This window comes from Equus asinus, chromosome 7 (assembly GCF_041296235.1).
Source record: "Equus asinus isolate D_3611 breed Donkey chromosome 7, EquAss-T2T_v2, whole genome shotgun sequence".
NCBI classification, from domain to species: Eukaryota; Metazoa; Chordata; class Mammalia; order Perissodactyla; family Equidae; genus Equus; species Equus asinus.
In genome coordinates, this window is record NC_091796.1 from 92,992,079 (window position 1) to 93,011,128 (window position 19,050).

A 19,050-nucleotide genomic window follows, 5' to 3' on the forward strand; every position below is an offset into this window, starting at 1 on the left:
TTTTTCCAGAACTCATATTAATCACATTCTGGGTGTATACTCTAATTTGTATGTCTTTCTCTCCAAATTTATATCGTTTTGCTTTTTTGTTTTACATGGTTTTTAAAAACTTTTTACTTTGTTTTCCCAATGTCTGTTGTAGTTTTAAAAATTCTGCTGCCATATTTTTAATTTCTAAGAGCTTATTCTTGTTATATTAATATTTTAGAATGTTCTGTTGTTCGGTTGATGCAACATTTTTTCTTGTTTCTTTCAAAATATTAATTATAGTGTTTTTATATGTTTCTTCTATTCCAAGCAGTGTCTCTGTTTCCTCGAAGTTTTTTTTTTTATTTTGTAGGCTTGGTTTTGTTTCTTTCACTTTAGATGCTTTCCGTAAACACTTTCTGATCCTTAGCCAGCTTTCATTTCTAAGAGAGAGGTCTTAACAAATTGGAAAATTGGGTATGTATGAACCTGACATCTTTTGGTGGGCTTCACTGTAGGAAGATAAGAGCGAAAATGTGGCTTTTTAGTTGGAGGACCTCTGTATATCTTTATCTATAGATCTTTTACAAATCTCGATCCATTCCAGAGTTTTGGATGTAAATTGCAAGCTGATGTCTACTTATGGAGGCTTGAACTTCAGCTTTGAATCATTTTCTATTTCTTCATCTGCTCTCCAATTTGCAACATTTTATTGATATCTCACCATGACCAATGATTCTCTCCCATTCATTCTTTTTATGCTTATGGGTTTATGCCTTTGAAAGAAATCATTCATTTTTAATAGAAGCTCTGGGGAAGACCAGAGATTTACATATATGATCAACTACTATGTTTTACCAAAAATTTTTGATACTTTTATTTTTGGTCAGATGAATACTTTTGAAAACTCTGTTAGCAGGAAATACATTAAAATGGTATAGAATTGAAAAGTTATAAGTAGGAAAATGTCTCATTTTCACTCCTGAATTTGCTATCTGCTACCGCTCCCCTGAGCCACCTATTGTTTTCAGTTTCTTTTATAATTTTCTGAGCATATAACACACATTCTACTGCCCTTGGGTTTTTGGCACTGATCAATAAGAGCTGAACATTCTATGCCATCCTCCAAAGCCAGCATTCTTTATTTTGTGGCCAATTTAGAAATCTCATTCTCTCACTGCTAATTCTACCGATAATTTTTTGATTAATTCTTTGACCAAACTAAATTAATATTAATAAAGTTAGGATAGTGGGAGAGTCTAACTTTAAGGACATTAAAATTCTCAATGGAGAGAAATTTCCAAAAAGGTATTGTATAAACAGGCACATACTTGATGTAGATCCTCTTGCTTTTATTATTTTACTTAACTTCTTTATTCTTTTGAAGATGTTGATGTGGTTTGTTACATCGTTGATTCCAAAACACTTCCTCCAAATTTCTTGAGAGAAGGATTTATATTTCTTTTTTCTTGGTGAGGAAGATTGGCCCTGAGCTAACATCTGTTGCCAATCTTCCTCTTTTTTATTTCCCTCCCCAAAACCCCAGTCCATGGTTGTATATCCTAGTTGTAAGTCATCCTAATTCATCTACGTGGGATGCCATCACAGCACAGCTTGATGAGCAGTGTGTAGGTCCACACACAGGATCCGAAACAGCAAATCCTGGGCCGCCAAAGCAGAGCATGTGAACTTTACCACTCAGCCACGGGGCTGGTCCCTGGATATATAGCTTCTGATTCTTTTTTCACTCTTACTCCCCAGCATTCAATCCTCTGCAAAAGTCAATCTTTCATGTGGTAGAAAGTATGCCTTTTCAATTAGGTCTTGGATTACGTGAAAATTATAATGGTTGTGATTTCTTATTCTGTACATATATATTTTTTCTCAACTTATTCTTAGATTGGTCCAAGCACTTACCTCTGTCTGTTCGCTTCATCCCTGGAGAAGCATGGGCAGAGATTATCCTTAGAGAGGTATTGAAGGCGAACACATGTTGTACCAGAGAGGAAATAATGAGAAATGAATCCGAAATCTTCATATGTGGAGCATACTTGATCTTAGTTGACAAAGTTAAAGTAGTTCCCTGTGAAAATCACAATCATTCCTTATAAGGTACATAAAGGAGAGGAGGCTTATCTTTTGTCATTGATGCATCTTCACCACCTAGAACAGTGTGTGGGACCCAACGGGAGATCAATAAATACTACTTGACTGATTGGATTTATTTTTCATTTATTGGATTGTGAGTATGTTGCCTGACAGAGGTTGGAGATGCTTTTACAATTAAACATGTGTCCTAGGGAAATCACAGCCATGAGGTCAGGAGGAAGGAAAATTCAGAAGAAAACTGGGCAAATTAAGTAAAGTTCATCATCAGTCTCGAGGTTTATCTCTTATTTTAGAAACAGCATCCTCAGCAGACAGCAAGTACCTGCTCAGGACAGGGTCAGAAATGTAGAGTCAGGTGGGAAGGAGAAAAACTTTATCAGAAGCAAGAGATCACGTAATTTCCAGCTTAAATTATCTTCTAATTACTTCCCCCAGTATCATCCTGGGCCAGTCATATGTGTAGAGCATTCCCATATAATACTTCAAAGTCCCTGAGAATAATAATAATTATTAATCATATTATAAAGTAATTGTTATTGTTATAATTGCCGTTTTCGATCATTTAATATAGTCCAGACAGTGTGCTAATAGCTTTACGTAATCTTCACAAAACCTCTTGTGAATTATTACCCCAACTTTTACAGAAGAGGAATCTGAGACTAAGCGTTTATAACTTGCCTGAGATCACACACTAGTAAGTGGCAGCCATGACCTGACACCCAGGCTTTCTGATCATAACACTCATGCTCTTAAGCACTAAAGAATTCTGTACTATAAAAATAAAATCTCTGATAATTTACATTTTTTGCTCAGGTTTTCTCAGTTTATCAGAGTTTTACCTCACTTTACATTACAAAATTTTCACCTGGGCTGAAAATTAAGCTTTTCCCACCTCTCAAACTCTATCCTTCTTACAAAACAACTCATGTAACCCTTGAAGTTTTGAATCAAACTAATGCTGGGAGGATGTTTTTAAAAAATATTAGAAATATTGGAATTGATCCCCCAGAAGTTTCAACTCTGGGAAACAGAGGCATCTCCCATCATACAACTTAGGGCTCTATAAATAATGGAGTGATAGAGTCTCACGGTATAGGGAAAAAGTGTCAGAAGTGATTTCTGAGAAGAGGAGTTACTCAATCTGGGAAGGAAAGCAGAAGCCTTTAAATGCTCTGTACTCTAGCCAGCATCCTGATATTGCCTTCATTATTTATGAATTACTGGATTTTTAACTTGAAGTATAGTTGATATACAATACTATATTAGCTTCAGGTGTACAACATAGTGATTCAACATTTACATACATTACAAAATGATCACCACAGCCTGTCTAGTAACCATCTGTCACCGCACAAAGTTATTACCATATTATTGACTATATTCTCTAGGCTTTACAGTACATCCCTGTGACTTATTTTTTTTATAACTGGAAGTTTGTACCTCTTAATCTCCTTCACCTGTTTTGCCCATCCCACCGCCACCCCCCCAATCTCGTGATCACAAGTTGGTGCTTTGTATCTATGAGTTTGCTTCTATTTTGTTTCGTTTTTTAGATTCCACATGTAAATGAAATCATATGTTTTTTGTCTTTCTCTGTCTTATTTCACGTAGCATAGTACTCTCTAGGTCCATCCATGGTGTCACAAATGGCAAAAATTCATTCTTTTTTTACGGCTAATATTCCATTGTATACATATACTCCGCATCTTCTTTATTCATTTATCTGTTGACGGACACTTAGGCTCCTTCCGTATTTTGGTTATTGTAAATAATGCTGCAACGAACATAGGGATGCGTATTTCTTTTTGAATTAGTGTTTTTATTTTCTTTGGATACATACCGAGAAGTAGAATTGCTGGATCATATAGTAGTTCTATTTTTAATTTTTGGGGCAACCTCCATGCTATTTTCCATAGTGGCTGCAACAATTTATATTTACACCAACAGTGTGCAAGGGTTCCCTTTTCTCTGCATCTTCACCAACTCTTGTTATTTGCTGTCTTTTTAATAATAGCCATTCTGACAGGTGTAAGGTGATATCTCCTTGTGGTTTTGATTTACATTTCCCTGATGATTAGTGATGCTGAGCATTTTTGCATTTGTCTGTTGCCTATCTGTATATCTTGTTTGGAAAAATGTCTATTCAGGTCCTGTGCTCATTTTCTAATCAGATGATTTGTTTATTTGATATTGAGTTCCAGGAGTTCTTTATATATTTTGGGTGTTAACCCTTCATCAGATATATCATTTGCAAATATCTTCTCCGATTCACGAGGTTGCTTTTTCATTTTATTGATGAAATTACTGGATTCTTAATACTTTTATAAATCATCTTCCTACTTATTTTTGAATTATTTTATTATGTATATATGAATATATTCTTACTGCTCAAACTTTCCTCTGTTTTGTTTTAAAGAAACTAATAGTATTTCACATTGCTTCCTTCATCCTCCAGACATCTGTTTGATACTAAGAATGCTAGTTTTGTATGAAGAAAGAAAAAGTAGCTGCTAAGTGCTTTTATATGTGCAAGTGACTTCTTTGATGGGCCCTGGACTATTGTATTGTTTTCTCTTTAAGGAAAAGAAAGTCCTACAGCCGTCGCAACTTTGTAATACCACTGAAGTCTAGAAAGCAATAATCTGCAATTAGTCAAGTAAGTGCTATTTCTGGAACATTGAACATTCCTGTTTGGTAGTTTGACAATCTGTCTGTTGAAATGGAGGACAGTCTTTTGAGAAAACTATTTGTAGTCACTGGGTAACGTTGATTATCTACCTTTGCCAGTGCCTGGAAATAGGGAAATCATTGGGAATGACTCAAATTGCATATAAATATTCTGACAAACATACTTGACAATGTTGAAATATACTATTTCTCTGTTACTGGAAAGAAAATTATTTGCTAACGTTAGGAAAGAGATAAATGACATACAAAACACAAACTAGTTCCTTCTTTATCCTTCTTTATTCCCATTGAAAGCTAACATTTCTCCTTCTCTGTAACATGACCTCCCCATGCATGCTCAGAGTAGCTGTTGGCCTCCCAGACACCCCCAAATGGCTCTGAAAATTGCTGTGAAAAAGAGATTTGCCCATTTCCTGAGAACCAGAATGACTCAGAAGCTGAGCGCATATGGGAACAGTTGAGCCTCTGGATTCCCTGAGCCGTTTCCCATTTCTGATAAGTTATTCTCTTCGTACATGAATGTGATTCTCTTCCAGATAACAATCTGTGCAAGAAGGAAAAGAAGAAAGGGACAATTTGGATTTATTGAGACAATCTTCCAGCAGCATTTCATGTACCCAGGCCTTGGAAAATGGCTGAAACTGCATTAGTTTGTGGCAAATGTGAATTATCATCTTTCTATGTCAAGTTGTTCACATCTTTTGATAACATAGCAGACAATAAGTACTCAGAGTATTTATCATGGCACTTAAACCACTCTGAAAGAAACTCTAATACCCTTAGGGACAGCTTCCATTACCAAGATATCCAATATTCATCTTGCCCTGAGTGCAACCTCTAAAGATAAAGTCCCATTTAAATAATCAATTCTTCTACTCACCCCACCCAGCAATGACTGGAAATGACTCCAAAGAAAAGAGGAGTAAGATAATCAACTTTGAAAGAAGCCCTTTTTATCTTAAATTTCAAAGTATTTTTCTCACCCTCATCGTTTATGTTTGCCAGCACATATTGTAAGCAAACATATGCATCAGCACATAGCACTCATTGAAAGTGTCAATAATATTAGGACATCTATATGGGTTTGGTGTTTGTTTAGCAAAAAAACAAAAAAATGAAAAAAAATTAAAGATCATTGAATTATAAAAAGCAATTTATAGTGTAGCTTGATATTCATGATTATTTTATCAATCAAGTCAACTTTGCATTGAGAGGAGAGGAGTTTTGAGTGTGTTCTCATTGTTGGACGTAGGTCAAAGAGTGAAAATTGATTCATGTGTCAGAAAGTTTAAAATGAAAAAAGAGTTTGAGAAATTAACTAGTTATCCTGACATTGCAAAGCCCAACAAGTCTACGTTTACACTGAAACAAACAATGTTGGGGGCCTGGAAGAGCTCCATTTTATGACGAGATGTGAATTACCTTAGTTTGTTATTCTTTGTTGATCAAGAAATTTGGCAGTAATGGAATTCTGCTTCATTACGGTGCTGTGAGAGAAAACCACAGCCAAAGCAACAACAATCAGAGGAATAATTCATGATTATAATAATTCCAATCTTTCATGACACTTTGCCCTCTGCTCTTCCAATCGATCCTTATGCAAACCATGTGCTTTTGGCAAGAGAAAATAAAGACCTATCCATGGTCTTCTAGTGCTTCACAGAAAGTCTGTTTTTCCTTAGTTACATGGATATATGTAACTTCCATGTTGAACTAGTGTCGCTCTAGAGCATATTAGAATCATATGCAGCAAATACTGGTAAATCTGTACCTGTGTCTCCTTAGATTCTATTTCAACATATACAGGCATGACTTGTACTTTCCTGAAACGCTAAGTCAGTGTGTAGCTTCTGAGTCTACAGTTTAGTATTATAGGTCCTAAGGCAAAACTCCGCTCCCTTCAAGATACTGATCACCGTTCAAATAGAGCTAATGTCTTTCTTCTCTGTCCCTCCTCAGCAGGTTTCCAGTCACCCACAGGGCTCCTCTCAGCTTAAAGGCATCAATTTCCTTTTCTAATTTTATGGTGGGAGGACAGATAAAGGACATACTTCCTGAGGCATTTGGGAAGTTTAATTGTACTCTTGTGACTTCGTTTCTCATATAAGAGGTACAATTATTCAGAAAATAATGAAGTTAAGTAAAACACAAGATAAATCAGACTTTAATAACTATTCCTGCTTGTTTAAACTATTTGATTAAGTGATTTACAGCATAATTGTTTATGTATTTTCCTGTTCACCACTGTTGTGTATGATTGTTTATTTATTTACCTAGGCTTTGTTCTGTCGCTCTTCCCACAATGAGACCAAAATGCAACTGTTATTCTTTAATCCTGGTTAATCAAATAAACTAGTGTTTAGCATTGTTAATTCCATGAGGGTAGAGGTGGGGATGGAGGGAGGGTATTTACTTTTTTCTGTTGTAATTTTTGTTATTTCATTATTTGGTAATTACCCAAGAAGTTATTTACACTCTTTAAAGTGGGAGAAACAAGTATTCTGAAGAGATTATGTAATAGACCTATCCAGGTAAAATATTTCAGACTCCAACATCTAAGTTGCATCAAATTTTTGTTTAGGGCGATTGCTGTCCCTCAGGATGGGTAGCAGCTATCGCTGGTAAACCTTTGAGAGGGAGATGGGTACCCACAGAGTGTTAGGTGGTTATTTAGTTTGAATATGATTGGAAGGAAAGAGTGTCGTCGAGGGCCACGCAAAGAAAATAGCACTACTCCTGTCAGTTGAATGGCCCTATATAGCGTGAATCTATGAGGTGAGGGTCATAACTAACTCCTTCATTCTCATTTTTGACATTTGAGTGTGGCAATAGAGACAAGACAGTGTGGGACTATGTGGCATGTGCATTTCATGCATGATTTTCTCTCTTTCTTGGATTGACAGAACAGTTATGAGGGTGTATTAGTCTGGATTCTCCAAAGAAATAGAACTAATAGGATATATATATATATATATATATATATATATATATATATATATATATATTTAATTGGCTCATGTGGTTATGGAGTCTGAGAAATCCCAAATCTGTAGTTGGCAAGCTGGAGACCCAGGAGAGCTGATGGTATAGTTCCAGTCTGAGTCTGAGTCAATGTCCCAGCTAGACGATAGACAGGCAGAGAGCTAATTCTCCCTTCCCCTGCCTTTTGTTCTATTCAGTTCTTCAATGGTATCTTAATCCATTGGGGATGCTATAATAAAATGCCGGAGACTGGATGGCTTATGAGCAACAGAAAAGTCTTTCCCACAGTCCTAGAGGTTGTGAAGTCCAAGATCAAGGTGCTAATAAATTTGATCTTTGATGAGAGACTCATTCTTAGTCCAGAAATGACTGCCTTTCAATTGTGCCCTCAAGTGGCAGAGGGGCAAGAGCGTTCTCTAGGATCTCCATAGGGCACTAATCCCTTTCATGAGGGCTCAGCCCTGATGATTTAATCATCTATCAAAGGCCCACCTTCAAAGATGAGCATATAGGCTTCAATACATTAATTTTGCAGAGGGAAATAAGCATTCAGCCTATAGTAAATGGATGGATGTGGCCCACTCGTATTTGGGAGGGCAATCCACTTTATTCAGTCTACTGATGCAAATATTATTCTCATCCATAAATACCCTCACAGGCGTACCTAGTATAATGTTTAATGAAATATCTGGGGTGCTCATGGCCCAGTCAAGTTGACACATAAAACCAACCATTACTGGTCTGGATTAAGACCTTTTAAAATGTTTGTTTAAACTACCTTTCTTCTAGATCACTTGTCTTTTGATGATCCATGTACATTGCTATGGAAAGTAATTTGTCTCAGATCAATTGAATTCACCACACATTTGCTCTGCCTCTGCACATCCAAGATAAAATGCTCGACTGTAGGAGAAGATGAAGAGCAAAAGCCTTAAAAGTTTGTAACTTGGTATCGAGAGATAGGTGTCCCCTAATTGCAATGAAAGGCAAAATGTAATGTGACATAAGAGACGTGTAAACCATTTTTAAAGGAAGGCAAAAGGAGGAAGAAATTACTTCCACTGAATGACTACTGTAATCAAGGAATATACTCAAATAAGGTCTGAATTGCCTGGATTGTGAAGGATGAAAACCAGAACTTAGAAATGGTTGATTTTATATTATAATAACTATTCCACTTGGAAATGAATTTGTGTCTGAAGCCCAGAAAATTCCCTGGATGAGTAAATGTCAATTGTGGAAAATGGCAGAAAGGGATCACTAATCCTTTCATGGGATATGTGCTGCCACATTTTTGGGGACTGAACTATTCTGATGTAACCCTCAAGGAACTCCCTGAACAGGTGATTCCTAGTTAGGGTAATTCTCACCCTCTCACTCAGCTCCAACCATAAAGATAGAGTCACTCGGAAAATGGGATGCTCACTGAATGCCACTGACCAAGGAAGGAATGTAAATCTAAGAGGAGTCTGGAAATGTAAATATCAACCATTTTTCTACATACAGTGTTCTCTGTATGTAATGTATGTAATGCAGAAGTAATGTTATTCTCTGAAGTATTAAACCTGGAATAATGGCTCAATGAAGCTTTTGGTTACAAGATATATCTGTGATAGGTAGTAAAACATTTATCCAGGAAAGATAGTTTTTATAATTAGCTTTCATATTAAGTGGAAAATTATTGCAGAGTCCTTCCTCCTATTTTCTGGATTGTAATAGAATAAGACTATACTAATCAACACTTCTGTAGCAATTAGTATTTGATTTTTATTGATTCTGCCTCATAATTTTGATCCTTTATGATTAATAGCTATAGTGTATATGTATAGGATGTCAGGAGGGAACAGAAAAGATGGAGTTTTAGCAGGGTGATAAAGAACAATAAGGAATAAACAAGATATAGATGTTCGCCACCATAAAGAAAGTCTAAAAGAGGAAGGAAAAGTTTTCTATTAATATACTTATCAATGAGGTGTATCATTTATTTAGCAGCTGTTATGTATTGGGTTCTGTGCTAGGCACCTCGACATTGGAAGACACATTATTATCTACCACCTTTTATAGGGAAGAATCTGAAGTTGGAAGAAAATTAGTATTTTTCACATTTACACAGACAGCAAGTGATGAAGCCAGGATTCAAATGCAAGTTCAATCTTACTTCACTGGTTCCAAAGCTTATATTCTTCTCAACATACATCGGTCTCACAGAGGAAAGACAATATCAGTCTTATATATTTTGTCATTGAGATATCATTTACATCCATTCACCCTTTTATATACTTTCTCTGTCCTTCCTTGGCCTTATAGTTTTTCCTGTGTTATTGCAATGGTTTCTGAATTGATTTTTCTTACTCTTGTTTTTCATCTATGCTGTTGTCAGTTTATTCCCTTTCCAGTTCAAATCCACCCTTGTTTGCCCAGCTTTGTGATATGATGGCCAGAACTTATAAATATTTCTCCTTTGCCCACAGGCACGCTGTTAGGCTTTGTCAATAGAAGGCACCAGAGAGACACAGCAAAGCCATAGCAGAGGAAGCCTTCTCTTACACATTCTGGTGCTTTTTACTTTTCTTTTTTTCTTAAATCCCAGCAACTAGAACAATGTTTGCCACACAATGAAGACTCACAATAAATGGATGTATGTCATGGATGGATTAGAGCTGTTCCATTGGGCCTGAAAGGCAAAAGCATATATGTCTGGGAGCCACAAGGAAATAAACTTTGCCTTCATATAAATAATAATTTTATCATGATAAAAATGTCTCAACAAGAAACAGGATACTGGCGCATGTAGGTAATTCCTTACAGAAAAGTGTTGCTTGGTAATAGATAACAATTCTAGAAAACAGAGTAAGTCAGAGTGAATGTTAAATGAATGGATGTTGCAGAGTAATTCAAACTCTAGGCAAGGATTTTGGTGGTGGTAATTGTTCAGATACTCTGAACACTTAAGTTTTATCCTTTATTTCATACAAACACAATCCTTTGGGGAACAGTAGTTATCACCTATCTTCTTAAATACCCAATTTTCTCATGTACCTTGTCATTACTATTGTGTTTTTTTCCTTCTACCAATGTCCTTGAAGCTGTATCAGTTATGTAATAATTAAAATATCTGTAGTGAATCAGGAGGCAAGTTTCTCCTTCTAATTTTCAGTTGTAATCACCAGAAAATACATGGCTGCTTGATGGAGAGTACTAGATTTTAATACGAACATATTAATCTCAACATTTCAGTTTTCCCTCATTGCCTCCAACAAATATTACACATTCTCTAATGTTTAGTGGACAATAAATCAGTGTTGTGGCTCACTTAATAGTCATATTAGAAGGGATATGTCCTTTCTGAAGTTTTAGAAGTTGGGCTAAATACTCAATTTTATATATTTGACCCCCCAAAATCCAGATCAGTCTTAAAATAAATAATAAACTAACAACTACACAAACTCTCTGGGGAAAAAAAATAATTTAGTGGGTTAAAATCGCTGATAGATAAAGTGCCATCACACTCTCCAGACCGTATAGCTGTTCTCTCCTCTGCTCCATAATGTACATTCCTTTTCAGCAGCATAAATCTATCTCCTTTGGTCAAAAGGATGATTTAGTCTCCAGAGCCCAGAGGAAATCCTGTTGGATTCTAGGATATGAAGAGTTTTGTAGTTCCAAACAGGAATTTGCACACCAGAAATGGCCAATGGTCCATCCAGTCGAGCATCCTGCTTCCTACTGTGTCTAATGATGGATGTTTTAGGAGAAAGCCATAAACTCACCATGATGCACCTAATTGAGAAATATAACATTGCCAAGGAAATTTCCTCTTAACTCTGCTAGCTGGTTAGTTTATCCCATGGTGCCTGAGGCCTGATAACTATTTATCTCCATGCTACTGTTACAGAGAAAGTCTTATTTTTCCTAAGAACACGCTATTAAATTTCTCATAAGCATCTAATCCTTAATTGAATCTCATTAACCTCTTCTGATTAACAATTTACTGTAGAGTGAACAAGAAATCACATTCCACCTTTTAACTTTGCTTAAAAACTTCCAGCCAAATGTACATAAAATAGCTATCTCTCTCTACATTATGGGTTTTTAATATAACACTTCTAAAAAATATATAACCCTCTGGAAGTCAACATAAAAAAACACTTTGTAATTAGGTATACAATGTATTATTTGGTTATTAAGATACAAGAGAGAAAGTTCAATGTGTGACTTGTGAATGTTTCAAGTGCACTCTGTATTATTTGTTTAAACCTTTCAGGAACCCCATATTTCTCTACTAGGAGAAAATTGCCACTGAGCTAGACTACATTAATATGAAATATGGTTAACAATGTCCTTGCTTGGAAAGTACTAACAACGTGTTAACAGTTTTCCAGGACACTGTGGACAATGTATTTTATTTTTTGACAACAGGGCTGCAAACCACTTCATGGAACTCTGTCAAACATTAAGCTGTTGGTGGAAGGACGGCAAGTAAACAGTCTACGTCATCAAAGGACTCAGCGCATTGTCATCACCTATTAGAAACTGAGCGATGTGGGCAAGGTCAAAATCTTGCATTAGGACTTTGTGCTTCTGTGGGTTAACTGCTACCCAGGTCTGGAGAAGAGGTACTTATATTTGCTGGCAGACTAATTAAGGGGGATGATGTGCCAAAAGAGTTCTCCCCTCATTTTTTATACTTGCGTTTATTCATAGCTGTACTTGGGTTAGTGGTGAGTGAGGCCAGAAGAAACAGTAATCCCCCGACGATTCCCTGACTGTTTTTGCAAAGACAGGTGAACTTATCACCTATTTTTGAGTGAGAAGCCATAAACTCTTCCCAAGTGAGAGTAAAATATTCAGTTGAATACTACAGGTTGTTCCTCTGAATGGTAACGTGAATAATCAAACATTTTGTTTATTAATATGACCAGTATGACTAAAGTGGGGTTTATTTAGACATCACAGGATGAGCATCAAGAGCACAGGACCTCCAAATGGATGTCCTGAATTTGAATACTTGGCCCGTGCAGTCATTGCTATATGGATCAGACACGTCGTCTATCTTCTAGCTGACTTCTCAAGTATGCTATTTGAGGGTTAGAAATTCCAACAACACTTTCTAAACCATTGTTCCCATTGTTACTACTGTTGTTATATTTTCTAATTTATAAATTATATAGTTAACATGAATCAGTAAATTATATGAACAGAACTTATCCAACAATTAAACTAGTTAATTTTGAGATCCAACACAAACTGTGAGTTGTTTGGGGGAAAAAAAACATACTAACAAAACTTTGATGATAATAATAATATTTTATACTTATGCAGAAAATTTTATTGTCTTCTTCACTTGAGTTTCACAAACATCTTATGAGGTCTGGGAGAATTTTTATTATAAAAATTTGATAAAAGGGCTATTTTTTTTCCCTGTAGGAATCAAGATCCTTCAGGAAAATGACATGAACTTTCTTTCATACTGTGTGTTACAAGTGAGTGCTAGACTGAGAAAATACTTCCCACCGTGTCCCTCCCACTGTGAGTGGATATAACACTTCTACTTGAATGCTTTGGAGCTGTATGGTTCTGTAAATGTCATCATCAGATTGTTTTAAGTGGATATCATTTTCTTAAAGCCTGGAACGTGTATGTGTGTATAGACACCCAGGTAGGGTTAAACAGGTTGACTAGAAATTGCTTTTTCACTCAGACTTTTAGTTGCAGGGCAAATCTGCTAAACAGACACTGTCCCAGACACTCTGAGGAGAAACACAGAAATCCACAAACATGAAAACTAATGCAGAGTTAACAAAAATTTTAAATGAACCCAGCATGCACTGGCATAATTAGCGTGAGGACCCTTGGATTCATCATACTTTCCAGGTAAACAGAATCTCCAGGGTTTAGAATAGATTCTGGCACATAATGAATGCTTCGTGATTATTTCCTTGAAAACACACACATACCACATTCATAACACATTGATATCTATTACGTTTGTAGAGGATAACTTCTTGATTGCTATATTTACTAATTTTTTAAAGGTTTATTTTGACTACAGAATTTTATGCTCAATCATTGGAAATTTGAAAATAGAGAAATTTTGAAAAAAAAATCACCCACAGTTCAATCAAACCAAAGACTTTAATCCCATTTACACTTTGGAGTGCCTTCCCTCAGTGCTATTTTGTTTTTATGCGGGCTGATTTTTCTTTTAGTGTGTATGATAGTTCACACATGATTTCCATTTTCACTTTTTCTTTCCTTATAGCATATACACATTTATCATGAGTTTTAATGAACAATATTATAATATCCTATTCTGTGAATAGACTTTGAAATGTGTGGTCTCTGAGGTTTTCCTTTAAAAAATAAGGTTTAAATGAACATATTTAGGAAAAATGTTTTTCTTTATTGAATTTATTTTTGTAAGCTTGGGCCCCAGAAATGGAATTCCTAGTAAAAAGATAAGAACAGCTTAAGTTTTTGATACATCAACTATCTAACTGTTCTTATGTCTTTGCCATCATTTCTTAAACTTTGCAAATCTGGCAGGAGTGCATGTGTTGAATTTGGGTAACGCAGTTCAGGTTTATGAGAATGTTATGATGTTTGAGCATTTTTCATATATCGCATTTCTATTATTTTTCTTCATTTGTAAATTATACACCATCATTTTCTTATTGCTCTTTCTTAATTTTTCTATATTAAAGATATTAATAGATATTTTCTATATTAAAGATTTCTCAGCTACATGTGCTACAAACACTTTCTTCTGATTTTGTTCTTTATATTTTTATTCTTGGCATGTAGACAATCTTGACCTTTATAGAATCAAATCTGATTCTTTGAAATCAAATCTATGAATCTTTTTTTAAATTCTATCTATTTTATATGCTTATTAGTCTTTTTTCTCTGGACTCTAGAGTATAGAGATTTAAAAAAATGCATATTTTTCTTCCAGTTTTATATGATTTAATTAAGTCATATTCAATTCTTTAGTTTATATGTAACTAGGATGGATGATCATCCAAACTGTTTTGTTTTTTCTTATCGTTGTTCCTTTCGCTGTTACTGTTTTCCAACAATCTTATTTTGTTAATTTGAATATCAATCCTTGTTTATTGTATTTACTTTGAATGTATTTTCTCAGGGTTTTTTTTCCCCCTTTAATTTGAGACATCTTTTTTGAAAACTGGAAGTTGTTTAATCTATGTAAAATTTCCTCTACGATTTCCTCCAAATCTTCTAAGTTTAGAAATGTCTCCAATATATCATGTCTAGAAAGTATCTTGTTATTTTTAACTTTAAAAAAATTTATAAGGATTGATATTTTATGTTTTTGAATGCCTTTCCAGTGTCTACTGATTTTTTTAATTCAATTTATTTAAACTAAAAAAACCACAAAAATAGTTCACCCATTTCTCCCAACTCTCACCCCCCACCTCTGGCAACCACTGATCCATGTATAAGAGAGGTCACACACACAAATCGATGTTGCATTTCGTTAAATGAGGTGGGTTTTTTGCTTCTATTGAGATGATCATATGATTTTTATCCTTTGTTTTGTTAATGTGGTGTATCAGATTGACTGATTTGTGAATGTCGAACCATCCTTTCATTCCATGAATAAATCCCACTTGATCATACTGTATTATCCTTTTAATGTATTGTTGAATTCAGTTTGCTATTTTGTTGAGAATTTTTTAGTCTATTTTGATCAGAGACATTGGTCTGTCATTTTCTTTTCTTCTGGAGTCTTTGTCTGGTTTGGGTGTCAGGGTAATGCTGTCCTTGTAAGTGAGTTTAGAAGAGTTCCCTCCTCCTCTATTTTTTGGAAGAGTTTGAAAAAGATTAATATTAATTCTTCTATGGATGTTTGGTAGAATTCACCAGTGACACCGTCTGGTTTTGGACTTTTGTTTGCTGGGAAGTTTGTGATTACTGATTCCATCTCCTTATTAGTAATTGGTCTGCTCAGATTTTCTATTTTATCATGATTCAGTCTTAATAGGTTGTATGTTGCTAGTAATGTATCTATTTTTTTTAGCTTGTCCAATTTGTTAGTGTGAAATTGTTCATAGTAATCTCTTATGATCCTTTGTATTTCTTTGTAATCGGTTATAATACCTTCTCTTGCATTTCTGATTTTACTTACTTGAGTCCTCTTTTTCTCTTGGTGAGTCTAGCCCAAGGTTTGTCAATTATTTCTATTTTTTCAAAGAACTAGCTTTTAGCTTCATTGATCTTTTCAATCATCTTTTTAGTCTCTATTTCATTTATTTCTGCTGTAATCTTTGTTTGTTATTTTCTCACTTCTACTATCTTTGGACCCAACAATCATTTTAGGACTAGTTTTATAGTTCCATATAATCACGTTCTTACATTCTCTAGTTTTGCTTCAAGAAGAAAAAAAAAAACCTGTCACAAAGAAAATAATTTGTGAAAAATCTTTCCTGAAATCTTTTATTTACTAGAAGGAAAACATATGATGCCAACTGCAATTCAATTAATTGAATTAACTTTGTCTTGCTTTTATCCTTTTTTCATAGTTTCCTTCTCTTCTATATCGTTTTTGTCCTTTCCCTCTGTATTTTGCACATGAAACACACTGTATTTTCAACTATCCATTACCCAACATTTTTACAATGGTGAAATCTTGTTACAGAGAACATAGGAAGTTATCTTCAAATAATGGTGATAATAATGCTGAAGGTGATAGAAGCTAATATTATTTCAGGCAGACCAGTTTGTGACTTCACTTTACATACATTATCTTTGAAACGTCAGCTTACAAAAGGCAAGGATTTTGACGGTCTTCTTCATTGCTCCCATTCCAATATCTAGACTAGTGCTTGTAGACAGTCAGTGAATGTTTACTGAATATTGCTGAATAAGTCTCAAGTCCTCCAAACAATGTAGCAATAAATATCTTATTAAATTTTATAGCCATTTTACACCTTGGGAACGGAAACTTATATGAGTTCCATATTTTTCCAAAGGTACAGGACATACTTGAGACAAGTCTGATATTTGGATCTGCTGAACAATATTCCTGGAAAATTCCTTTCATTCCATCCAATTTTGTAAATGCCCAGGAATTTGTAGAAGTATTTTGCACCTATTACTTATACCTAGTGAGCAAGTAAGCATACAGCAGATTCTCTAGATTAACTAGCAATAGCGGGATAGGAGGCTGTATTATAAGAACCAGAAATCAAGCCCAACTTTGATGACAGCCATGTGTTCTCATTTAATCTACACTGCCTGGCATGGAAAAAATGAGATGGAGTTGAGATGTAAATTCTGTATACTATCCAATATTCGTAGTATGATTGTGTGTGTGTATGTACCTGTATAGATGTGTGTATATGAGAGAGAAAAAATGTATTTGGAGAGTGAATTGGAATTTATCTTAGAATTATTTTCTCATGGATCATTGCATCTGTTAGAATTATAGTGATTCACCCATCTAGGAAAACCAGTTCAAATTTACATCCTTCAGAATATATTTATCACTGTCTATCAGGTAAACTTGGTTTCTCACATATCTTTGCACATACATAGCGATGCATATATCTCTGTTTCTTTTTAGCATAATATAATGAATTATTTTGGGGTCTAAGAGTTCTGCGTCTCACCCCAGATAGTGAGCATTCCAAGGAGAGAAAGAAGTGTGTCTTATTTTATATATAGCAGCAATGTGGTCAGGTCTCAATAAATGTTTGCTGAATTAAATTGATGGAGATGTGACAACTGCTTTAGTTACAAAACAATAATAGCTGAAATTTACCAAACACTTACTGTATGCCAAGCACTGGTCTAGGTGCTTCATATATAAAACTCCATCTAATCCCAACAATAACTCTACCAAATAGATACTATTATTATTATCATTCTCACTTTCTTGATGATGAAACTAGGGTGAGAAGGAGACCTGGGATTCAAAATAAGACCCAATTCTCATCAGTTTTTTCTAGTGAAAACTTCTCTTACTCCTACTTGTAGGGTACTGCCTCCTAATGAATTTAAAAGAAATGATTCCTGGCATGTTGCTCACTAGAGCAAATCCAGAACTAGGATCCAGGCCTCAGGATGGCCAATCCAGTGGTATTTATACCACTTCACTAAACTCTGAATTACTCTGAATGGATGAAACTACATCTGTTTTGTTGAAAGTTGTAGCCCAGAACTTGGTATAGGGCCTCTGATACAGCACATGCTAAATAAATGTTTATTCATTGAATTAATGACTAAAAACAAAATCAGGTTCCTTAAATTTCTATAATAATTTGGTCCCAAAGTGGAGAGGTAGCTACTTCAGATGCATAATTGCAGTATTAAGGCCTCTGTTTCTAAAGGAGCACATTCTTTATTGCTTTGTAACCCAATACTCATTAGGAAACTGCATTTATGAGTTTGGATATCAAGTCTTAATAATAAACTGAGCTATTTGTTATAATGACATTCATTCCCTTGTGTATCTAGAGCTACCCCTGAGGACTTTGTAAAATCTGAATAGAGACAGTACATGATTCATTCCTTAGCTAGGCATCTCTGGGGTGTGTCATGATGGTTAGTATTCAGCCACAAGTTGGTGAGAGATATTTAGAAATGTCAGAGCCGGCAAAGAAAATGAAATCTGCAATTGAAAACTCACCCAGAGGTTTCTGTGAGGCTAACTCTTCGGAGATCTGTAAGAGGCAGCACGCCAAGTCTGAGCGCTGTCTCAGCAATCAGATAAACACACGTGTTTGCATGTGACAGTGACCATTGACAGATGGTCTGTGGGAGCCTGCCAGGAAATAGGCCTCGATTAGCACTCAGCTGAGTGCTCTGCTTTATGCAGTGGGCTGCTTTCTGTTTGATTGCTGAGACAGACATGCTCGCTTGTAATACTGGTATGCAGCCACAGTTTGGGTCTATTTATTTCACATTCTCATCAGTTTTTCTAATGGATAATAGTTCCTGAAGGCCTCATTTGGATCACTAAAATACACAATGGGCATACTGAACCTGTGAACCAAATGAGAAAAGGCTAAAACCTCATGCCATGTAAGAAATAATTATCAAGACCCTAATGCTAGGAATCTCTGTTTCCTTTTTCATTATCATTGAAATGGTAAAAAATGTGTTTATCATTGAGTATCTTTATCTCCTGATCATTGTGGTTATCAGGAAGGACAGGGTAACAATGAGAAGACAACGGGACAAAGAGTCCATAGGCATGGCTTCTAGCCAGAGCTCTGAATTTACCTGTCCAGGTGCTCTCTGCCCCAAGTGTGTGTTTACTCCTCAGTAAAATAAGAATTC

General features: G+C 35.3%; 1 long non-coding RNA gene across 1 annotated transcript in view; it reads right to left on the minus strand.

Annotated features, from left to right (window-relative positions):
- Window positions 1–18,461, minus strand: part of LOC106834823 (uncharacterized) — a 65,716-nt gene extending 47,255 nt beyond the window's left edge. The window contains exons 1-2 of the long non-coding RNA XR_011504884.1: window positions 18,398–18,461; window positions 1,885–2,050 (exon numbers count right to left, since the gene is read on the minus strand). This is a non-coding gene — a long non-coding RNA (uncharacterized lncRNA). The remainder of the gene's footprint in view (window positions 1–1,884; window positions 2,051–18,397) is intronic.
- Between the last annotated feature and the right edge of the window lie 589 nt (window positions 18,462–19,050).